At 40.5% G+C, this 23218-nt stretch overlaps 1 protein-coding gene across 2 annotated transcripts in view; it reads right to left on the bottom strand.

Moving 5' to 3' along the window:
* Nucleotides 1–23218, bottom strand: part of LOC101426206 (thiamine transporter 2) — a 56450-nt gene that overhangs the window by 27589 nt on the left and 5643 nt on the right. Inside the window, exon 1 of one of the 2 annotated variants that reach the window (XM_058299996.2) lies at nt 9086–9301. The exons of the other annotated variant lie outside the window; for it this stretch is intronic. The gene's annotated coding sequence lies outside the window, so the exon portion shown is untranslated. Of the gene's footprint in view, nt 1–9085; nt 9302–23218 lie in introns of those variants that run through there. 2 annotated transcript variants of the gene reach the window in all.

Below are 23218 nucleotides of genomic sequence, written 5' to 3'. Positions count from 1 at the left end.
ATAAAAGGCAGCCACATTGGAAAGGAAAAACTTTAGTTACTTACAGATCCATGACCCTTTATATAGAAAGTCCTGAAAAATCTACAACAAAGGAACTAAAGCTAATAAATGAATTCAGCAAACTTGTGGGGTACAAGATCAACATGCAAAAATCAGTGTTCCTATATACTAGTAATGAACAATCTGAGGAGAAAATCAAGGGAAATATTCCATTTACAATAGCAACTAAAAGAAATAAATATCTGGGAATAAATTTAGCCAAGGACTTGTACACAGAAAACTGTCCCCTGCTCCCACCCTGCCTTTCGCTTCCTTATACTTTGCCCGCCTGTTCCTCGTAACCTCCCTGTATTATGGCCCTTCTCAGCAGCAGTTTGTGCTGCTGCCTCCCTCCGCCCCTCCTCCCAGCCACTGTTATCTTCCCCCTCCCAGCCGATCGCTGTTCTCCCCGCCTCATTTCAACTGCCCTCATCCCGTATCCGCCCCGGCACAACCTCGGAAACAACCCCCTCTGCCATCAATGGCTTACGTCATAAACCGCAGGTCCGCCCTTGCCTCTGCAGCCAATCCTCAGCTGCCCCGCGGACATGCCCCTCCCACAACCTCCCCGCCTCCATGACACTATAAAACCCCATGTACTTCCCGAATAAAATCAGACCTGCGCATAGACCTCGTCTCCGTGGTTTTTCCTCCATCGAACCGCGCGTCCCCCAAGCCTTGAGCCGCCCGCTGCCGCCCCGGTCAGGCCGTGGCGTAGGCCCGATCCCCGGCAGCGACTCGCCTGCAGTGACCCGCCTGCAGTGCCGCAGCGGAGGCCAACAGAAAACTATAAAGCTTTGCTAAAAAAAGTCAAAGAAGACCTAAATAACTGGAAGGACATTCATTTCACACCATATATAAAAATCGGCACAAACTGGATCAAAGACTTAAACATAAGAACCAGGACTATAAAACTCCTAAAAGAAAATGTAGGAAAGCATCTTCAGGATTTTGTGTTAAGCAATGTTTTCTTAGACTTTACAAGCAACAAGTAAATATCAAGTAAAAATATAAAAAATAAACACAAGCAACAATAGAAAAATAGATAAATGGGACTTCTTCAAAATTAAAAACATTTCTACATCAAAGAAATTTGTCACAAAAGTGAAAAGATAACCAATTCAGTGGAAGACAATATTTGGAAAATATATATCTAATAAAGATTTAGTATCCAGAATTTATAAAAAAACTTGCAGTTCTACAATAAAAAGGACAAACAGCCCAATTTAAAAATAGACAAATGAGTTGAATAGATATTTCTCCAAAGAGGATAAACAAATAAATAAAAGCACATGAAAAGATGCCCAACATCACTAGCTATTAGGGAAATGCAAATCAAAACCACAATGATATATCATTTCACAGCCATCAGAATGGCTACTATTTAAAGAAAAGAAAAAAGGAAATTGCAAGTATTCAAGTGAATATGGAGAAATAGGAACACTCATTCATTGCTGTTGGGACTGTAAAATGGTACAGCCATTGTGGAAGACAGTTTAGCAGTTCCTCAGGAAGCTAAGTATAGGATTACCATACTATCCAGCTATCCTGCTACTAGGTATGTACTCAGAAGAAATAAAAGCAGGCCTTCGAACAGACAGTTTTATACAGGTGTTCATCACAGCATTATTCACAATTACCAAAAGCTGGAAGCAACCCAAGTGTCCATCAACCAGTGAATGGATAAACAAAATGCTGTATATACTTACAATGGAATATTATTCAGCCCTAAAAAGGAATGAAGCCCTGAGACATGTCACAACATGAATGAAATTTGAGGACTTTATGCTGAGTGAAATAAGCCAGACACAAAAGGACAAATGTTGGAGGATTGTGGGAAGATAGGATGGACTAATAGGCAGAGTTGAAGGTACTCACAAAAACAATGAATAAAGAGCCAAAAGCTGTCCAAGGTTCTGCTTTGGGGGTAAGCAAACCAGGACAGTGCTACACAACTGCCGGGAAGGTGAGGCACAGAGAGACTAAGAAGCTGAAATGACAAATAAAAGTTACCAAGCCCCATGGTGACTGGCAAGGGATCCCCTCTCCCATCCCCAAGATATTAAGCTGGGGTAAAACCCCCTATCCAGCTGCAGTTGACAGAGAGGGGAACAGTCACCTTCTTCCCTATCAGCTGTTTCAAGGGAAGAGGGAGTGGAGGTTGGAATGCTTTTCTTCAGTGAGTTCAGCCAGCAGAGCCTGCTTTGAATCTCCAATCTGGAGATTCAACACAGGAACATAGAAAGCTGAGAATGAAACATCTCTGTGGAAAGCTGTTCTGACTAGTGCCATCTGCTGGCCAGTCTGGAAATTGCATGGACAAAAACTGTTGGTGTTCTCTGTATCCAACCCTGGGAGAAAATTTGTGCCCCACTAGTGAATCCCTGTCCCAATTTTGGAAACTTGAGCTGTGCAATTTAAAAAACTGAGAATAAGGTGAACTAAATATCAAAAAAGAGCTGTGGAAAAAAAAATAGGCAAAAGAGAAATTCACCAACATATTTAGATGCCTAGACAGCAGCAAAAAATTATAAGCCATACTAGGGAATAGGAAGAGATGGCCCAGCCAAAAGAACAAACCAAATCTCCTGAAGAGATACAGGATTTAGTACAATTAATCATTGATTATTACACAACTCTCCTAAATCCCTTCAAAGAATTAAAAGAAAACATAACTAAAGAAATAAAGGATATTAAGAAGACACTGCGGGAAGCGGACTTGGCCCAGTGGTTAGGGCGTCTGTCTACCACATGGGTGGTCACAGTTTAAATCTGTGTGGAGCTGGCCCACGCGCAGTGCTGATGTGCACAAGGAGTGCCGTGCCACCAGGGGTGTCCCCGCTCAGGGGAGCCCCATGCACAAGGAGCACGCCCCCTAAGGAGAGCCGCCCAGTGCAAAAGAAAATTCAGCCTGCCCAAGAATGGTGCCGCACACACAGAGAGCTGACACAGCAAGATGACGCAACAAAAAGAAACACAGATACCCATGCTGCTGACAACAACAGAAGTGGACAAAGAACATGCAGCAAATAGACACAGAGAACAGACAACTGGGGCGGGGTGAGAAGGGGAGATAAATAAATAAATAAATCTTTAGGGGAAAAAATATTGAAAAAAAGAGAAGACACTGGAAGAGCATAAAGAACAATCTGAAAGCCTGCAAAGAAAAGTAACAGACTTTATGGGAATGAAAGATGCAATGGATGAGATTGAAAGTACATTAAAGTATATTAAAGGGACATAAGAGCATATTTGAATTGCTTGAAGACAGAATTAGTGATTTTGAAGACAGAACATCTGAACTGGAAAAGACTTGTGAATGGAAAAAATGGAACATAGTCTCAGGGAACTGAATGACAATATGAAAAGCACAAACATTTGAATTAGCAGTGTCCCAGAAGGAGAAGAGAATGGAAATGGGGTAAAATGAATATTTGAGGAAATAATGACCAAAAACTTCCTAACCCTTATGAAGGACATAAATATCAATATTCACAAAGACAACACACCCTAAACAGAATCCAAATAGACCGATTCCAAGACACGTATTATTCAGAATGACAAGCATCAGAGACAGAGAGAGCATTCTGAAAGCAGCAAGAGTAAAGCAAAGCATCACATACAAGGGAAACTTGGTAAGATTAAGTGCCGATCTCTCATTAGAAACCATGGACGAGAGAAGAAAGTAGTATGATGTATTTAAGGTACTGAAAGGAAAAACTGCCAGCCAAGAATTCTGTATCTGGCAAAGCTGTCCTTCAAAAATGAGGGTGAGTTCAAAATCTTCACAGACAAACAAAAACTGATCGACTATCTTACCAAAAGACCAGATCTGCAGGATATACTAAAGAGGGTGCTGCAGCCTGAAAGGAAAAAACAAGGGCGAGAGATTTGGAGAACAGTTTAGAAATGAAGATTATTAGGAAGGGTAAACTGAAAGATAAGAAGACAGACAATAGAATGATATGACAACAGAGAGCCAAAGGACAAAAATAGAAGAAGCCTTAATTAATATCATTACAGTAATAACACTGAATGTTAATGGAATGGACTCTCCAGTCAAAAGACTTGGACTGGTAGAATGGATAAAAAAATGAGCTATCTATATGTTGTCTATAAGAGACCCCCTCAGATGTAAGGACACAACCAGGTTAAAAGCGAAATGTTGGGAAAAGGTATTCCAAGGGAATAGTAACCAAAAAGAGATAGAATAGACCAGATAAATGTAAAATGACAACATTATAAATATAAACAATAATTACTCAGTGCAGCTGTCAAATTGTTCTTGTGATCAATATTCTACAATTTTTAAAATGCAAAATAAACACTTGATTTTAATTGAGGAAGGCTGGTGTTAAATGAAGTATCCAAAATACATCTCTTCTGACTACTCTTGAACGAGATTTTGAATTTTTCTGCCTCATAAAATTATGAGTTGGCAAATTTTTATCTTCTGTAATTCACTCCAATAAGATATGAAACATTTCCAAATAGGTATTTGATTATCTAGAAAGAATTACGGCCTAAATGGAAATTAAATAACAAAACCAATAATTTATTTAATTATTAGAGATTATGTCCAATAGTTAGAGCTGTAATGTTATAATTTATTTATATTATATTTGAATTATTTACATTTATAAATGTTTGCTGCTGTGCTATCTATTTTTTGTAATTGATTATATTAAATCTAACCTGGCCTTACATTCTCATTTAAAATTTGTAATTTCTTTAAATCTATTTTTCTATTTATTTTACAACTTTACAAAAAAGGACTTTTAAACAGCTAAAAAAAAGCCATTGATTATATACTTTGTATAGATCATATGGTATATGAATATATCTCAATAAAACTGCTTAATAAACAAATAAATAATTATGCAAGAATAGCCAGAAATAGCAGCTATGTACAGCAGGAGAAACAGAGAGATTAAGAGGACAGGAATTTTCTTGTTTGTCTGTTTTTTATTTATTATTGTTATTATTGAAATAATGAAAATGCTTTAATAATTATTGAAGTGATGAACACATAACTATGTGATTATACCAAATACCATTGATTATAACTTTGGATAAATTCTATGCTTTATTAATTGTATCAACAAAATTGATTTTTTTTTTAAACCTAAACAAACCTGTTAGAGGTTTGCAATAATTAACAAGCTGTACCTCAGTTTCCCCTAATATGCATTGGGAAAAAGGTAACCCCTCCCCCATGTTTGAGGGCAAACGCTTTCCCACAGGTTAAACAAAGGAACCCTGGGAGAGACAGGAGAAAAGGGAGATAGAGATCTTCACCATCTGCATATCAGAGGGAGATGGAGATCTTTACTACCTCTACCTGCATATCAGAGACAGAAACCTTCATATTTACATATCAGAAGAAATAAAGAAACCCTTTAAAACCCTACAGATCAAAAGAAACATTTGCTCCTGCTGCCTGCCAAGAGAATATAAACTCCCTGATCATTATCAGGAAGGTTCTCTCACCTCTGAAGCTTCCTGTTGGTCCCTGCACCTCACTCTGACCCTCACCCCCTCCCACTATCATTCCCCCCGCCTAAGAATGTACTGTATGAATTCAAACTCCCCCTTTCCAGGAGTGGGCTGAAGTCTGTTCTTCAGACCCGCTCTGTTGGGAGAGCTAAATTCTTTGCTTATGGTCAGTCAGTCTCCGTGTCCCAGTGAATGCCGTTTTTCTCCAACATAAGGTGCAGAAAGCCTGGGACTGGGGTCTTGTTGAGACTGATGGACTAGTAAGGAATCTTCCCTCTGCCAGGGCTGAACGTCCATCCAACAATGAAAATCAATGCACTTTTAATTCCCAAGTTCTCCAAGACTTAAAGAACTTTATCTAGACCAGTGGCTGGCAGACATGTGAGATTCCTTATGCTCAGGTCTTCTCTCATCTTTGTATCGGCCCCTCCCTCTGTCAATCCTAGTTTTCTTTTACACCGAAAACCTCTTCCAAAGTTTTCTTCTTCCTCCTTATTGCCACCCAAACCCCGCAAAAACCTCGACTTTGATCTAGATAATCAGATGCCCCCTGCACCCCCTCCATATATTCCTCACATCACATCCACCCCCACCCTCCCCATTCTCTGACTCCCCTTCTCCCCCCTCTGGTCTTCACTGCCTTCCACCCCACCTTTCTCCCCTTCTCACACAGTCACTGGAGCTGGAGCTGCCTTCCCCTCCTCGCCCCTCCTTGCCTTCCATACACAGAAAACCCTTCTTCCAACTCAGAGCTCTCTGATCATGTCTCTCCTCCACTGCTGTATGCCTCATCAGCACCCCAACTTACTCCATCCTCCTCCAGTGCCCCCACATCTCCCTGGAAACCCGCTCCCTTCTCCCCACCCACCACCCACTCTCAAGCCCAGCTCCCTACTCTCCAGACTCCCTCCCCAGCTCCTGTCCTCCCTCTCCAGGAAGTGGCTGAGGCCCAAAGCACATCCCATTCTCAATCTGATCTCTCCCAAATCAAACACCTTCTCAGATCCTATTCCTCTGTACCAACATCCAGATGTCCCTAATAACCTTCCTTAACCTAGAATTGTTTGCTTCTTACAAGTAAGCTTTCAGTTGACTCCTAAGTCTAAGTATATTCCTGAAAGATAATTATCCAAAATATATGTGCTAAATATATATCTAAATTTTAAAATTTAACTGCAGTTATCGTGCTCAAATATTCCAAACTGTTGCTGTTCACTAGTAAAAGTGTTTACAAAACCAAAATTGCATATTACAAGCAACACTGATTCCAAAAAATCTTAAAGGCAGTAAAATAACCATACCAAAGGAGTAAAAATTATGAGCCAAATTAATGAACTTTGTTTCTGTCCACTACCATAACTCTTTTTGTGTTTGTCTGTTTATTCACTGCCAGCGTATATTTTAATACCTCTTGATGGTTATTTTAATTCCTACAAGAGCTCTATTCAAAGGGCCAAAAATTAAACAAGTGCTTATATTAATAAATAGGTATGCCTGATAAAAATTGTAAGTCTTGACTGACAAAATTGCTACAAATCTCTTCCTAAAAGATGGTTCTTGCCTAAATTAAAATAAAGTTTACTTTTCTTCACAGAATGAAATGTAAAATATTGAAAGAAGTGAAAAGTATGTAGGAGTGCTGACTAAAATTTGATAAGTTTGTTCAAGAAATTGTGTTTTGTCCTAAAATAAGATGACTGGTTTTCGTAAAATCAGAATGAAAGTATATAAGACAAAATTTGAATGCATATGGCAAGTTGTAGAAGGTATTGTGATAGCATTGAATAAGGAAATGTGTTCTGTAAAGGCGAAGTTTGTCTTGAAATGAAGTACCTATACTCTATGGAGTTATGAAGTCATAAAAAGTTTGTAAAGCATTGCTTAAACTGAAATATTCAAATAACTATTTATAGAAAGTCATCCTCAAACAGAAACTGAATTAATGATTAAAAGCCACCTCAATCTGCATATTACAGTGGTAATACAGAAAAAATAATTTTAATTCCATTGGAATCTTAAGTTTTCATAAAGTAATGAAAAAAGTAATTTTTCTGCACTGCTAAAATAAAATACCTGCTAATTAATGTAATCATGATAAATGTATATTCTAAAAAATTTGCTTTAAAACAGTTTCCAAAGTCATTTTAATAACTTATGTATGTAAGGTATATACAATGTGTTTTATTGTTAAGGAGAAAGATAATAATTTTGTCCTAAAATAAAACTGGTTTATTTTAAAAGCCTGAGATAGGCAAACAATTAAGACAAGTTACAAAGTCCTGACTGTCTATCACATTCTTAAATGATGTTTAGTTAAATAAAATAAAAAAGTATACCCTCTGTAACTGATAAAGTATAATGCTCATATTATTGGGATACTGAAAACGCTTCATCTCTCATTTACCTCAGGTATTAAAACCAGTATATGTTTTAATCATAAAAAGCTGTGCATGGAAATGAGCACCCCTCCCCCTCCCCAAGCAGGCTGCTTTTAAAACAATAACACAGGCTCAATCAATAGGGGGTGGGTCTTAACTTACCCTGTGAATTGGATGTAGCCAGTACCAATATTGGCTTGGGGTGGGGTTTGTGGCAAAGGCAACTTTCTACACAAATACCACTTAAGTTTTAGCCACAAGCGCAAAAAAAACCCTAAGTGCAAAACGAGAACACTGAACTGTTGTAAGCTGCCCTCTGTGGAGAAACATCTGGAACACCTGCCAGCAGTGACAGGTAACTGTCTACCATATCCCTGCCCCCTCCTCTAACACCTCTTTTGAGACTGCTAGGGCAGATGCTGTTGCAACAATCCAGAGTCATACCACTGAAACCCAAAAAGCAGCAGAGTGGCTCCGCCGAGAAGGCAAACATTGTGGATATCAGACCTTCTGGTGCCTAGGCCAGCAGTTCCAACTGCCTGTCACTCTTCAGCAGCTCATTAGCATCAGCCACAGGTGTCCATCCTGCTCACTCCAGTGACTGTGACAATTACCTCACTAGATGAAACATACTGGCGGAGCACAGACCCCAGTAGCATGACGGCAAGTGGATTACATCAGTCCCTCCCTCTCTCAGAAGGCACAAGGTATGCTTTCAGGGCTGCAGACACTGCAAGGGGACTCTCGTAACCTTGTAACTGAATCCTTACAACAATGGACTAAGTCTAAATTACAAATTAAAGTGCCAGCTGCTCCAAGCCCAAAGGGGGAAGTAGTAATTTGTGGTTGCCTATGTTTCAAACTATATAAACTGGAGAAAATGCGGTCATTTTGATCACTGTGCTGGTCTATGCAGCTCTGCTGGTTGGGAATCTTAAATCCATAAAAAATCACTCAGAAACACTGTTATGAAGCCACAGTTAATAATCTAAAGTCTCCTATTCCAGCTAAAACTCTGTGTATAAGCCCATCAAATCATATAATTTCACTGTCAATCATTAATGTCATTGTTTAATGCTGAATGTAAAATCTTATTATTCCTTCTCCTCAGACTCCTGGAAGTGATAACCTCACAGCCCACCCTAAATTTCCTGGTTAATTCCTATCCTTACCACAATTATAACTCTCATTCTCCTCCTATCAGCAGGTCCAAACATCTTCCATGCAATAACTCAGTTTATCCAGACAGCTGTCCAAGATGTCACCCATGATCATGTCTGTGATCTTCTCCTGCTGCAAAAACACAGTGCCAGCTGCCGAGCCAGAAGCCAAAGTATCTCAACATCTGAATCCCACAACGCCTTCTGACTCTCCCTCTCCACCCACCCATATCAAAGAGAGTTGGAAACTTTAGGTCTTCCCTGTCCCAATAACAGATAACAGATAACCCCAAAGCCCCACCCCTGTCCCTAATCCAACAGGATGTACTAGGCACCTGTGCAATTGTAAATAAAACTTGTTCTTACATTAACAGAACTGGTCACACACAAAAAAATTTTAAAGTCTTAAAAATATATATATAGAAATCGTTCAGAATACCCGAAATAATAACTATGGAAATCATTCATGGCTATCCTCATTCCTTTCTTATATTTCTTCACCCTTAAAATCAATCCGTTTACCCATTATAACACCATTACTAACAGTACTGCTGCTGCTGCTTTTTGGGCCTTATCTCTTACAGCTTCTTGGCTGATTCGTACAGTCAGTAACCCAGAAATACGTAAAAGGCTTCTTTCTGCTGCGTGAAAAACAATATCAACCCCATGCGGGACCTGAAACCACAGCCCACTACACAGGATGAAAGGAAACTTCTTTTCTCCACCCCTTGACAGCAGGAAGTAGCCAGACAGAGCCAACGCCCCAAATCCCCTTACCCTCCCATCCTGCCCAGTACCTTACACCCCAATACCCAGGTCCCCCTATATATATAAACAAAGAGTTAGGCATGTTAGAGGTTTGCAATAATTAACTAGCTGTACCTCAGTTTCCCCTGATGTGCATTGGGAAAAAGGTGAATCCCTCTCCTGTGTCTGAGGCAGGCACTTTCCCACAGGTTAAACAAAGAGACTTCATCGAGACAGGAATAAAGGGAAATAGAGATAGTCATCATCTGCATATTAGAGGGAGATGGAGATCTTTACTACCTCTACCAGCATATCAGAGACAGAAACCTTCATATTTACATATCAGAAGAAATAAAGAAACCCTTTAAAACCCTACAGATCAAAAGAAACATTTGCTCCTGCAGCATTCCAAGAGACCATAAACTCCCTAATCCTTATCAGGAAAGGTTTCTCACCTCTAAAGCTTCCTGTTGGTCCCTGCCCCTTACTTGGATCCTCACCCCCTCCCACTAACTATCATTCCCTGCCTAAGAATGTACTGTATGAATTCAAATTCCCCCTTTCCAGGAGTGGGCTGAAGTCTGTTCTTCTGTTGGGAGAGCTTCTCAATAAATTCTTTGCTTATGGTCAATCAGTCTCTGTGTCTCAGTGAATGCTGTTTTTCTCCAACAAAACCAAAACAAAAAAGGAACAAACATTGTATGATCTCACTGATATGTACTAATTATAATGAGCAAACTCATAGAGTTAAAATCCAGAGTATAGTTTAACCAGGCATAGACTGGGAGCAGAGAATGGGGAACTGATGCTTAATTTGCACAGAATTTCTATTTTGTTTGATTGTAAAGATTTGGAAATAGATGATGGCAAGGGCAGCACATTATTATGAGTGTAATTAACAGCAATGAATATGTATATTACTGTGGTTGAAGGAGGAAGTTTTGGGTCCTGTATGTCACTAGATGAAAGTTAGAAGATAAAACATTGTCCTGGATAGCACAGTGAACCCTATTGTGGATGATGGACTGGGGTTAATAATACAAGTATAAGAATATTCTTTCATGAATTATAACAAAGATACAATACGCAGGAGCAGATGTGGCTCAAATGTTTGAATGTCTGCTTCCTACATGGGAGGTTCAGTTTTGGTTCCTGGTACCTCCCAAAAGGAAGATGAGCACAAAACAACAGGTGGGGGTGGCGTGCAGGGACAAATAAAAGAAACCTTTAAAAAAAAATTAATGAGACAAACACTGAATTTACAACGCTAGATTATACCAGGGGCTTGATTTTTAATATTTTGGGCTGGAGGTAATTTTTGGCTAATTTTTAACTTGTTGCTTCAAAGGTCATTGGAAAATCAGTTAAAGTGTCACCATACAAAGACTCTGGTTTGCTCCTGATTATGTTAAAATGCAAATTTCTAACATTTGCAAGGAAGGTGGGTGTGTTTGAAGCAGTGGACTGCTTCCTGTCCTTGCTACAAAGGATGAGTCCTGGAACCTGCCCTGAGCAAGGGGGCATTTAAGAACGACCACAGAGATGATTGTGAGTGGGCCATCTAATTTTTTTTCTGTTGTAATTATACATAGCTGGTTGACCTAAACCCCAATTCCTTAACCTCTCTCACTAAGCCTCACTGATTAAATGAAGATAAAACCATTCACTTCAGTGTTGTAAGCATAGACTGCAGTAAATAGGAGAGACTCAGTGAAACCCGCTAGTAAGACAGGGAATCAAAGGACAGATCTGGAACCTGGCAGATGGTCCATGTGGACCGTCAATAACCCCCAAGGTGGAGGCTGGGAGACCCTCCCTAAGATTCTGCCATTCAGTACAGGGTTTCCTCCAGAAGCCAGGAGAAGCCCCAGACACTCCCCAAGGACTTTATCATTGGCCCTCACAGGGAATTGATGGGGGGGGGGTAATCAATCAAAAGAGCAAACAGCTGGAACTCCTCCCCTGTCATTAGCAAAGGGGTGCAATAATTAACAATTCAAAAAGCAGGCTGGAGGCCTGAGTGTGCATTCTCTGTCTTGCTCAGGACCCTGATTCTGGCCACCTTCTCTCCTGCTTGGATGGCCACACAAATAAAACCCGGGCATTTATAATCTGTCATGGGGAAGTGTAGTCTGTAAATCAGCCTGCATTATCACTTTTCAGCCTCTTCCTCTTCACCTGGAACCCATGGTCTATTATTTTCTCCCATTTCTTGTCCCTCCCTGCCTGAATAAATTCCTGGCCTAATTCACCCAACGTGCTCTTGAAATTCATTTCTGCAGCTTAGTCAAGAATCTAGACAAAATCTGGTAACGTATTTGGTAAGCCAGCCCAGGAGCTTATTGGTAAGTGAAACCATGGCCTACAGCCTGTTTAATGCCTTCCTCTGGCTCTTCATATTAAATGGGTTCACCTGCGAGCCCCCACAGGATGTAATCCTGGGAGGGAAGAGGCTGGGGCACTGGAACTCTCTACACGCATGCGGCAGGCCCAGTCAGAAGGGCTAGGGCACAGGACAGCAGCTCACTGTGCCACTCTTTCAAGCCCTTTTTGCAGCAGCTGGCTCTGCCCTGAGTGCTGACAACCGTTGCCTTCTCCCCTAGGGGGTGCATGACGGTGAAGGAGAGCCAGAGAGGAGGAGGCTTTGCCCTCAGGCCTGCCTGTCATCACCTTCTCCAGCCCTCTCCTCTCAGAGGCAGCACGGCAATGGCAGAGAGCTGGGGGCTTGCCCCTCCCATGGGGGTCCATGCCTTTGCAGGCCCACCAGGGCGCAGGCAGAGCAAGAATGGATGTTGTGGGAGTTCCCGTCCCCAGGGTGGTTACAGGCCAGGATACTCCTGCATAATTAACTTTCACCCCTGTTTTTTCCTTCTCACATCTTGCTACTGAATCTCTCTTTACAGGTGTATGTTAGAATGCTTTGGAATGTCTTAAAAACTATAAAATGGAAAATGCCTTTGCTAGCAAGAAAGTAATTGCCTCAGGGTCCCAAGACCTATTAGCTAGAACAATTGATCTCTGATCACTTAATGGCCTTTTGATGGCCAGTCTAACTGGGAAACTCCTAAAGAGTAGAATAGGAAAAAGGGAAGAAGCTTTTTTTTTTTTTAAAAAAAGATACATAAATCATACAAAATATTACAATAAAAAACATAAGCAGTTTTCATATATCCCACTCCCTACACCCCCACTCCTCCCACATTGACAACTTATTTCATTAGTGTGGTACATTCATTGCATTCGATGAGTACATTTTGGAGCACTGCTACACAGCATGGCTTATAGTTAATGTTGTAGTTTACACTCTCCCCCAGTTCAGTGGGTTATGGCAGAATATATAATGTCCTGCATCTGTCCCTGCGATATCATTCAAGGCAATGCCAAGTCTGAAAATGCCCCAATATCACACCTCTTTTTCCCTCTCCCTGGCTTTAAGAAGAAGCTTTTGCCCCTTCTCCAAGAAAGGAACAATATTCGAGGAAGGAGCAATATTTGGATTGACAGCTTCAGGTTGAAATCTATTTGGCCTGTCTCCCAAGTTCAGAACAGCCCTGGAAATGCCAGGCAGCAGGGGCTCTGTGATTCCCAGGGTGGTGGGAATCAGAGAGCAGCCAAACGTTTCCTGAGGTTTAACTAAGGAACTTCTGTTTGGGTAACTGTGCAGTCAGTCTCAAGTCCTGAAATGTCAGAGGTGCTGAGAACCAGAGCAGCAAACTCGGAACAGTCCCCATTCCTTGAGGCCTTCCATTCAGAGGGCAGCCAAACATCCCCTGAGACTTATCTCAGGCACTCTGATTTGGGGTAACTGCTCAGAACATCTCCCACCAACTCGGCCTGGGAGCACTGATCTGATCTGTGGAATCATCAGATATCCCCCAAGATCTAGGTCACCCACAGGGATGCCTGTAGGCCAGGAAGGCTCTGAAAATTGAAATTCTCAAGACACTGGGACAGAGCATCAGCTCCAAATTATGTGGAGTGGTGAACATTTTAGTCAAACTAGGACTCTGGAATGCCAGATCGGTCGACTAAAAAGATGCTCTACTTCATTTTTCCTAGCCTCTAGCAAAACAGTAAACTCCCCACAGGATTGTCTTCTCAAGAATCATGAAATTCTGCCTACTGCTGGTCCACAAGGCCACAGTATAGCCAAGAGCAGCTGCTGTATAGGACCCTGAATTCCAGTTAAACCAGTGTAAGAAAAGAGGACAGATGAATCTGAGGTTCATAAATCTCATGTTCTGTCCCCTTAAAATTAGTTTAAATTCAGTTATGCCTATAAAAGGTGTGAATGGAGATCAAGATCCAGGTTACTAAACCTCTCCTGGAAAGTAATGTCATCAATTAAAATCAAAGAGTTCCTAGAAGTGCTAAAGGTATAAAATTCTCTCTTCTGTTTTAATCTGTGCCTAACTTTGTGTTCAACTTTGAAATCTGTGCCTAACTTTGTCAGTTTGCTTGTGCCTAGGAATTCGGATTTGGGGTTCACAAATTGGGTAATAGTGAAAGGTAACCTAAAGATGAGTCTTTAAATGTCAATACTGTCTTGTGAGTGATTTAATGTAAATCACAAGTGGAATTAATTCAATTGCTAGAAAAGCAGAGAAAATTCAGAATTTGTTCAAAAAGTAACTCCATAGCAGTGAAACCTATTTGGAAGCTACCTCAATGAAAAATTATTTTGATTCCATTGGGAATCTTCAGTTTTCATTTTAAAAAAATAAAAGTACTTTTTCTTCTACTGCTAAAGTAAAATACCTGCTAATTAACATCTTCATGTGTAAAAATATAAAAGTAAAAAGCAAAGTACTAAAAAGTTCATTTGATATGTTACACATTGCATTGGAAGTATTTAAAAAATGAATAAAAATCAAGAGATAGACTTCAGCATTGTCAAACTCATTTGTGCATTCAAACCAGACCTTCAAAACACTGCAGGTTGCCTCTCCCTATGAGCTATTGCCTAGGTTGTTCACTGACCCCTAAAAAAAATAAAGGTATCTACTACATCTCTGGTTGTGTTCCTGAAGTCAATGGAGATTACCTTGCAGTTTCAAACTCCTGCAACCACCTATGATGGCTCAATATAGCCAAAATGTACAATGGATATTGCCTCCAGACTGGCACGGTTTCAATGTGCTGAAGGGTGCTATGCACCGGGCCAGTGGAATACTGGAACCTACTTCTCTAGCTTCTCTCTAGGGTCAATGATGCTTCAGCTTGCTGGCTCTGTGCAGAACATACCAAGTGGAGCAGTGATCACCAGTGTACTGTGAGTAGAACTTAAGCACAATTGGCCTTATGGCCTGCTCTCATGGAGAGACAACACATATGGTATTGCAAACCTGGAACTTAAATCTATTAATTGCAACTCAAAGAGAAACTTATGCATTGAGTAGTACATTAATTAGTATTAAGTACTGTACTATATCCTATTTTAGATATATGCCTGACGACTATGGTGAGATTATATGCAGAGAAACAATGAACATGTTAAAAGTCCTAGTAAACTTTATTTTCTAAGTAGTTAATGAATGTGCTTAGCCCAGGTCTCCCTCCTAGCCCTTATTCTAGGACCTGTCCCACTCATACCCTGGGGAGGACTGGCAGATCCACATGCCGTCCTACCAGGGCTAAGCATTTTCCCAACAGAAGGGAAATGGCAAATGAGGTGGCTAGGACCCATTTCAATTTAGCCCCTTTGAGATGAAAGTGCAAACCAGGTTCTGATGAAAACTTGGCAAGAAAACAAGCCTCATTCTCAACTAGAGCCAAAATGTAAGGAAATTTACTCTGTAGTTCTGATCATTCCCACAGCTATTAAAATTAAAGGAATTTCCAGCTTGGTGCACTATCCTGAGTGAAGCCAGCTGCCCAAGAAAGTGCCAGTTCACCAGAAGCACCTGATGGGATATACGAATGCCAGTCATTGGATGGCCTGAAATACCTCTTCAAGAGAAAAAGCTAGGTAGTGTGTATGTCAAAGTCAGCTGTTCCCTCTAATTCTAGCCCAAATGCCTATTACCAAGGGGAGGGCAAACTAGACATCCCTTTAAAAACCTGTGTCTGTTTTCATCTCCTGTAGCTTAACTAAAAAGGACAATGCTTCTTCCCCCTCTAGTGAAGGAAAAATATTCTTTTCAATCAACTTTGGGAAAATGCAGCCTTTATGGTTCTACTTTTGTGGTCCAGTATCCTCTTAGTGGGACCATATATTCTAAAAATTCTAACCAGTTTATTTCTTCCAGAAATCAACATCTTGTTAGACATATGGGAACTTCATCCAGCTTTGTCCAAGATGCCAGATCTATCTTCCTCCAAATGAGATTGAATAGCAGGAGGGGTTTATACCTTGTCAGGTAGGGCCTACTGCCCTAACCATCAGGAAGTAGCTACAGAAGAATGATCATCTCCCTTCAGCATCCCTTTAAGAATAAAGGTATAAACTCTCTGAGGGGGAAATGAAGTAGGTTAGTAAGATAGGAAATCAATAGATGGCTATAGAACCTGACCGAGTCCATGTGGACATCAAAACCCCAAGGTGGCTGCTGGAAGACCCTCCCCAAGATTCTTCCATTCAGTATAGGATTTCCTCCAGAAGCCAGGAGAAGCCCCGGATATTCCCCAAGGACTTTATCATTGGCCCTCATGGGGGATTGGTGTGTGTGTGGGTAATCAATCAAAACAGCAAACAGTTGGAACTCCTCCCCTATCATTAGCAAAGGGATGGCATAATTAATAGTTCAAAAAGCAGGTTGGAGGCCTGAGCATGCTTTCTCTCTCACCTTGGACTCCAATTCCGGCCACACAAGTAAAACCTGGGCATTTATAATCTGTAATGGGGAATTATAGTCTATAAATCAGCCCGCTTTATCACTTTTCAGCCCTTTCCTCTTCACCTGGGACCCATGGTCTGCCATTTTCTCCCATTTCTTGTCCTTCCCTGCCTGAATAAATTACTGGCCTAACTCACCCAATGCGCTCTTGAAACTCATTTCTGCAGCATAGTCAAGAACCTAGACAAAATCCAGTAACATCAGGACCGTACTTAACACAATAAATACTAGCATCTTTACCCTTGCCTTCCTTTGAAACTCTGGTCGAGGTGGGAGAAATATGTAAGATGCAGTCTCTATCATTCAGGATATCATAACAACCCCTGAACTGCAAATAAAGTAAAAACTCATAATGTCAGACCCAGCTAATTTGAATTGTTGATCATCTGGGCAAAATGTGTAACTAACCTGAAGGTAATATTTTTTTAGAGAATAAGGAGAGATTGAAGTTTACCATGTAAGTAAGGTTCAAGAGGAGCTATTTCTCTAGTAACATTGTCTGAAAGCACTTTATAACTACTTAGATAAGAAAATCAGAAATCATACTCTCTACCCTTTAACCCACATCTTTATGGTTGTTGACTAGGGAACTACTTGGCTGGTTTCGTTGGGTCATCTGCTTGAAAAGGCATGCCATTCACATCCATTGCTCACAGCCAGGCTCCCCTTTCAGCTGTGTCCCTAATCATTGAGATTCTTTCCTGAATGGACAGAGTTAGGGAACATTTACTGTATTTACTTTTTAAAGCGTTGAAAGGAAATGATCTCTATATTCCAAGTCCTTATGACTTAATGCTAAAAGCATTTTTATCTAGATTACTTAACTCAGCATTCCATGCCAACATTTCTTATTTGAACCTTACCCTGCCTTTCTATGTAATTATCCATGTTGGCTAATACACACTAACCATGTGTGGCCTCATTAATTTTCTGATAATTGACAGATTTTCTCTTAGTTCACTTTCAATAGTCAGATTGCTCATCTTGCTTCTTGGATGTCTCATTTCCAAAATTTCAACATTTGAGCAGCATTTCATTTGAACAGCCTGTTTCCCTGCCAATCAGAAAACCACAAAGATCAATGAACTCTTGATAAAGACCCAGTTAATTTGATCATTTGGACAAAATGTGATTAAGTTCACATTTTAAATTTTTCATTAAATTTATTCTGTCCTGGATCTCCATGTATCGACACTGCCATTGATGTTAAGCATAAAACAGAACAAACCAGTCTTTGTTTACATATGGGGTGAAAATTTCCAGTTGTTGAGTTTTATAGCTATTCATACATATTCTTAGTTAGATAATGAATGTCAGTTACCCCACACAGTGGTTGGTTGAAAGCTCAGGCGTTCTCATAAAAAACTGAGAAGCTAGTTTTCTAAACTGACTCTTACCCAGAATGCAGACAGTAAAGGGGTGCTTAGCCCTTTCTGATGAGTTGCCTTTCTAAGCAAAAGGTAATCTTCCAATAAAAGTTTACAAAGTTGCTTGTAGATTAGTCATCACTCTACTCGTAAATTTATTTTGTTTTGATTTTCCCATCAGAGACACAGATGTTTATAGGCATTGCTCTTTTTTCACTCTGTCAGTCTCATTTGCCAAGTTATCCATCTTTGGGAATAAGTGTGCTCTGGTGGCAATGAAGGTGTCTCTTGTGTGGGAGATGTTTTGTCAGGATTCATGCTTTCAGTTCAGAGTCCCTAAATGTTCAAGGAAGGAAGAAGAAAGGAAAGAAGGAAGGAAGGAGAGAGAGAGAGAGGGAAGGGGAGGGGTAGCATGGGAGGTGGGAGGGTGTGAAGGAAAGAAACTTTTTGTAGTTGTAGTGAAGCTGCACTAATCCATTCATTCATTCTTATCTTTGGTCATAAACAGAACATAACTGCAGCACTGCTGGCCAGAATAAGGAGTTGTGTGGGAAACACTATCCTTTATCGGTGTGAACCACAGGTTAGCTTTTCAGTTTTCACCTCTACTTCCCAATGGAAAACCTATTTTTACAATGGGCAATATCATCACAGAAATTTCATTTTGAAGTAAAAATGACCAAGTCCCATTCTAGAACCTTCTTTTGTTATTCATGATAGTATTACAAAGGAATTGGTTCCAGGGATACTGTTGGAATGGATATAACTCAAATTGCATCTGAAAGAGGGTATAAAGTGAAAAGCACTGAACCAAAGCTAAGTACAGAAACTCTTCTGTTTATGAACTTTTTAGCTCTCAACAGGCTGTTCCTAAATTCATTTATTTTTCTTAATTGAAAGCTACATGACACAAAATATTGCTACCCCCACCTGTGCGTGATGGGCTGAGTTATTTTGATTTGTTCCTCATCTGGGGGGTTTGTTCACATACCAGTTGCTGCCCCCACCCTCCCTGCAGTTCCTGACTAGAGGGGTCTGGGGGTGGGGGCCAGGATGAGGGCAGGGACCAAGAATTTTCATTTTTAACATGTTCCCAGGCGATGTAGCTGCTGCTGATTGGGAACCTTCTTTGAGAGCCACTGTTTAGCAAATAGCAGTCTTGATCATTTCTTATACTGAAAACTTGAAAGATTTCTAGAATAAATAAATTTATTGTAAATAAATTTACAATACTCAGTTTATTCCTCAAAGAAACTCTATACTCCAATAGAAGCCTTGTCCAACTCTTTTAGTTTCTAAGATTACTTAAAGCAGGTACCATGAAATGGTTCAGCTTCAACAATGAGAATTTATTCACTTACAGTTAGAGTCCCAGAAAATGTCCAAATCAAGTATCTTCAAGGCAAGGCTTTCTTCCCTAAGATTGGCTGCCCACAATGCTTAGCTCCTTTGCCATGTGGCAAGACACACAGTGGTATCTCTTGGTCTCTTCCCTTCTCTTCCAGGTTTCCTTGAGTTCAGCTTCTTGCTTCCAAGGCTTTTTCTCTCTCTCTATTCATCCATTTATTTAAGAGCCATCCTGAATGAAGTGGGTCACACCCTACCTGGAATAGCCTCATCAAAAGTTCATACTTAAAATGGCATGGATTAGATTTAAGAACATGTATTTCTGGGGTACATACAGCTTCAAACTAACCAGTATCAAAGGGACCAGAGCCTTCCTCCTGGGAAAGCGTGTTTTACTAAAATGACTTTACAAATTTTAACTCCTTAGTAATTGGAAATAGATCAGATTGAATAACTATCTCTCCAATCTACCTCAGGTGATTGCTATCTTCACCGACATTCTGTCTTTACTAGTGTTACTTTACTTTCTCAAGACTGTCCTGTGCAAGCAAATGGTTTGCCTGTTTATGACAGACATCAACGGAAAGCATTACCAGATGGTTTGTACCCTAAGGTTCTTCAAAGCCCTCCTCTCAAAATCCTGTTTCCTGGTTCCAGCCACCATCCATGTCCACTGCTGTAATGTGATCCTGACCCAATCCTAATCCAGTCCCCCAGGGGAGGATGAGCCTTCAACCAAACTTCCTTCCAGTTTTCAAGGAAGCCTGGCCTCTGTCCCTGAGACAACGTCACAGCTTTGCTGGGGGGAGGGGGGGGGGGCATTCTCCCGGCCCCTGGTGAACAATGTCTTGACATCTAGTTAGTGTTCTGGATACTGGGGAGTCAACTTTCAACACTCCCTGGAGTAAAGTCACATCACAAAAGGCCAAAGGGCAGAGGAATTATTTATATTTTAAATAAACAATCTTAATGTAAAAGAATATTGAGTAGAGGCTGACAATTAAATAAAAAAATAAATTGGCTTGGAGAATTAAAAGTATAAATTTGTTGAATTAAAAATGGCTCAAGGACCACAGATTCTGAAGAACTATCTGATTGTAAGGAAGCTGTCCATGCAATTAAAATGCAAGAATGCTAAAAACTGTCTTATATGCAATATCGCCCATACTCATCTATTATAAGAGGCTTCACTATTTTACATAATCCCATGTTAACACTTTTTAGTTTTCCTTCTAGTCACATGTGTGACCTTAGACATTGCCTTTCCACCACTGTCATACCCATAATACAGCTCTGCTAGATATAAACACTATGGTGTGCTTTCACCATTTCTATTCATTTCCAAAGATTTACAAACAATATTTCACCAATTCTGTGCAGCACAACCCTCAAATAAAATAAACTAGAAAGAGGGAAGCAATTCAGTGACGTACAGCAGGGGAAGCATAGAGAGATTGAGAGGTGATGAGTTTTTGTTGTTGTTTGTGTGTTATTATTGGAATAATGAAAATGCTCTAGAAATGATTGAAGTGATGAATGCACAACTATATGATTATACCAAATACCATCAATTGTATACTTTGGATAGATTTATACTTTATTAATATGCATCAATAAAATTGATTTGATTAAAAAATGCAAGAATGCAAAATGGATGAAATAGACTGAATTTGTACTTTCATATTCTAATAGAATATAGTGTATTGATTTTGACCAGAAAAACAGTATGGCACTGAATGCATGTGTGAAACTGAAATTGGTGAATTAAAGTGCTTTTAAATGTAAATCTTTCTTTAGCATAATTTTAAGGCCCCAAAGAGTAATGTATCCTTGTGATAAAATCAAGTCACACACCAAGAGATTGGTAAAAAACTTAGGTCTGAGGTGTTAGGTTAAAACAAAAATATTTAGAAGGTTGCATCTAAAATCGGACTTAAATGGCAAAAGTCCAGACCTAGAAAGGTGAAGAATTCTCTCTTCTTTGGAAAAACGATTTATTTTGTATTTCACAGAACCTTCTCACCTACCCTGTAGCATTTATTTCAAATTTGGGGATTTTATATTAAGTACATTTTAAATTTCCAAAAGTAAATTTTAAAAACTCATAATGAAACAGAAATTTGTTTTATCCCAATTTTAAAGAATTTAACTTAAAGTTTTGTTTTAAGGGAGTGCAGTTAGTACAGAATACCAAATTGACTATCTCAAGGGGGTGGAGAGCCGCCTGAGGCCGCAGCACAGCCGGCATCATTGCCAGCTGCCCTCACTAGCTCCCTGCCCGCCTGCCCTCACTAGCAGCTCAGACTTGTCCTTTTATCCACGCCCGGGACGCGTCTCCTGAGTCAGTGGTGTTGTGGTTGGAAAGAAATGGAAGAGGAGGAGCGATGCGAGCAGCTCTGTTCGGATCGCTTGCGTTCAGGCCTCGTTGGCATTTGCAGAGGAAAATACAGCAAGAAAATCACATTTTTGGGAGGGGGTGGGAGGCGAGGGTGGGACAAAGGAAACAAGGTCTTAGATTTTATATGATTTCTTAAAAATTCTGCATTTTGGCAGTGGTGGCGAATAAACTAATCCAAAAGTTATTTTTCTTTTGCAAAGTAGAGGTGGATTGTCTCCCCTTTTGATTACAGCCTTTTCTCCCAGTGACGAAGTGCCAATCACGGACACCAGAATGAATAACAAGGTGGACCTCGGGAACTACTGAAAAGACTAGGATCACATTCTGCCTCAGGAGGGAGGGGTGGGTCTTTAGCCCTCTTGGAACCTAAAAGGAAAAACAGATGTTTATCTGTGCCTCTCACAGACCTACGACTATTTCTGGTGTCTCAGAGCTGCTGAAATTCCTTCGCTTTTTCTCCTCCCTTTGCCTGCTCTGGCACTCCTGCCCATTTGAATTTGGTTTGAGAACAAGTCAGAAATAAACGTGATGGACACCCCACCTGATGGCAATGGAAGGGACCCACAGCCTCCCTGGAGAGAGGACAGGATACATGAGGAAAGGGGCCAGGATTAGGCAAGAATGTAAAAATGAGAGATGACTGTTTTAGTTTGCCAAATGGGTGCTGATATAAAGTCCCAGGAAAGGGATGGCTTTTGTAGAGGGGATTTATTTGGGGTAAAACCTTACAGTTCCGGGAGCGGATGTAGCTCAAGTGGTTGAACACCTGCTTCCCATGTATGAGGCCCCAGGTTCAATCCCCGGTAAAGATATTTGGTCATGAAAAGACCAAAATGAGGCAACATCAGCGATTTCTCACCAAAATCAGCTGCTGGTGATCCTGGCCTGTTGCCCTGTGGTGAAGCAAGATGGCTGCCAGTCTCCGCCCAGGAGTCTCCTTTCCTTCCAAGGGGCTTCGTGCTTAAGCAATCCTCTCTCTCACATTGCAGAATTAAATGTGCTGGCTCCCTTTTCGGGCTGAGTCTCTGTGTCTCCTTTATATCAGACCCAGCAAAGAGGGCGAGACTCAACACGAATCACACCCCACTGATGTAATCCAGTCAAATGGGTCTCACACCCACAGGAATGGATGAGTTTAAAACATAATATTTCTTTTTTGGGGATTCATAAAATAATTTCAAACTGCCACACTCCACCCTCTGAATCTCATCTTAAGGGAGAAGATGGAAGTCAGTCCCCACTATTCACAAAAAGAATAACAATGTTGCTGGCCTACATCAGGTTCTTGGGTTTAAATATTAGTGTCACCATTTCTTAGCTATGATCTCCTACACTTACATGATGAAACTGACATTGTCTTCGTTCCTCATTGCCACTACCAGACAATTACTCCCAACTCCTTGGGACAGGTGGGAGGAGATTTAAATGTTCATTACTTTGAAATTCATTC

Source organism: Dasypus novemcinctus, chromosome 7, assembly GCF_030445035.2.
Source record: "Dasypus novemcinctus isolate mDasNov1 chromosome 7, mDasNov1.1.hap2, whole genome shotgun sequence".
Lineage (NCBI taxonomy): Eukaryota > Metazoa > Chordata > Mammalia > Cingulata > Dasypodidae > Dasypus > Dasypus novemcinctus.
The sequence above is the reverse complement of the archived record's forward strand: the minus strand, read 5'-3'. Positions and strand labels throughout refer to the sequence as shown.